Below are 2176 nucleotides of genomic sequence, written 5' to 3'. Positions count from 1 at the left end.
TCTCCTCTCTCCTCCCCCCTCCTCCTCCCCCCCTCCTCCTCCCCCCCCTCCTCCTCCCCCCCTCCTCCTCCCCCCCCTCCTCTCCCCCCCCTCCTCTCCCCCCCCTCCTCCTCCCCCCCCCTCCTCCCCCCCTCCTCTCCCCCCCCTCCTCTCCCCCCCTCCTCTCCCCCCCCTCCTCTCCCCCCCCTCCTCTCCCCCCCCTCCTCTCCCCCCCCTCCTCTCCCCCCTCCTCTCCCCCCCTCCTCTCCCCCCCTCCTCTCTCCCCCCCTCTCTCCCCCCCTCTCCCCCCTCCTCTCTCCCCCCCCTCTCTCCCCCCCTCTCCCCCTCCCCCCCTCTCCCCCCTCCTCTCCTCTCCTCCCCCCCTCTCCTCCCCCCCCTCTCCTCCCCCCCCTCTCCTCCCCCCCCTCTCCTCCCCCCCCTCTCCTCCCCCCCCTCTCCTCCCCCCCCTCTCCTCCCCCCCCCTCTCCTCCCCCCCCTCTCCTCCCCCCCCTCTCCTCCCCCCCCTCTCCTCCCCCCCCTCTCCTCCCCCCCCTCTCCTCACCCCCCCTCCTCACTCCCCCCCGCTCTCCCTTCCCCCCCCCTCTCCTCCCCCCCGCTCTCCTCTCCCTCCCTCCTCTCCTCTCTCTCCCTCTCCTCCTCCCCCCCCCCTCTTCCCCCCCCTCTTCCCCCCCCCCTCTTCCCCCCCCCCCCTCTTCCCCCCCCCTCTTCCCCCCCTCTTTCCCCCCCCTCTCCCCCCCCGTCCTCTCTCCTCCCGCCCCCCCCTCCTCCCGCCCCCCCCTCTCCTCCCGCCCCCCCCTCTCTCCTCCCGCCCCCCCCTCTCTCCTCCCGCCCCCCCCTCTCTCCTCCCGCCCCCCCCTCTCTCCTCCCCCCCTCTCCTCCTCCCCCCCCCCTCTCTCCCTGCCCCGCCCCCCCCCCCCAGGTCTCTCCCTTTCTCACCCCCCCCCACAGACAGACACACACACACACTTAATAATTCTATACAGAAAAATTATTTTTTCTTTTTTCATAACAGAATGCCCCCAAGAAAACGTGCAAGACTTGGACGCAAACCTTCCGATGCTTCCAAGAAAAAGGAACGGAGAGCTGCTGAAACTGCGCAGCCGAGACAGGCTCGCCTTCACGCTGATCGGGCCAGACATGCTGCTGCTACATCAGCTGACACTTCTGAGGGATGCGTTACTGCTGACAGACAAAGACATGCCAAAGCCACTGCCTCCGAGACTCGTCGGGCACGTCAAGCTACTAATCGGGTGGCCCAGGCCCGAGCCAGAGCCTCCGAGACTCCTCAGCAGACTCGGGCACGTCAACATTCTGATCGGGCCAGCCATACCCGAGCCAGAGCCTCCGAGACTCTTCAGCAAAGTCAGGCACGTCGCCAGTCCAATAGTAGACGCAGGGCTATTGCCACATCTGACATTTTTAATCATTGGGTCGAAGCAGCCTTCTCCTATACACCCACCATCGATTATGAAGCCGACCCCACAGTCATCATTGGCAACATGAGCGTCATTTGCCGTCACTGTGGCGCTCTGAAGTGGGAAGGAGAAATTGCTGGGATATGCTGCAATGGAGGAAAGGTTAAACTTCCGACACTAACAGCTCCACCTGAACCCCTACACTCACTTCTGTTTGGCCGAAATCCAGATTCAACACATTTCCTCACTCACATCAGAAAGTACAACAACTGCTTTGCAATGACCTCTTTTGGTGCAAACAGAGTGCGTGAATCAGGATTTTCCCCAACTTTTAAAGTTCATGGACAGGTGTACCATTCAGTTGGCTCACTACTTCCTCTCCCAAACGAAAGACCTCAGTTTCTGCAAATCTACTTCTTGGGTGACGATGAAGAGCAAGCCAATCGCCACAGGGAAGCTGCTGTTGTCCCTGCACAACAACACCAAATCAAGATTGAAACTTTGCTTCAGTTACAGCGGATGCTTCATGACCAAAACCCATATGTTAAGACTTTCAAAACAGCCATCGAAGAAACAACAAATGAAGAACTTAAAGTTGTCATCAAAGCTGACAAGACTCCTGCAGGTGAACATGAGCGACGCTTCAATGCTCCGACCACCAATGAGGTAGCCATTGTCATTGTGGGCCAAGAATTTGACCAACGGGACATTGTCTTGCATATTAGAGGTGGTCCACTCAAAAGAATTTCTGAGCTTCACAG

Source organism: Somniosus microcephalus, unplaced genomic scaffold, assembly GCF_052327205.1.
Source record: "Somniosus microcephalus isolate GS21.2 unplaced genomic scaffold, FLI_Smic_1.0 unresolved_chr1, whole genome shotgun sequence".
Classification (NCBI taxonomy): Eukaryota; Metazoa; Chordata; class Chondrichthyes; order Squaliformes; family Somniosidae; genus Somniosus; species Somniosus microcephalus.
Note: the sequence above shows the minus strand (reverse complement) of the source record.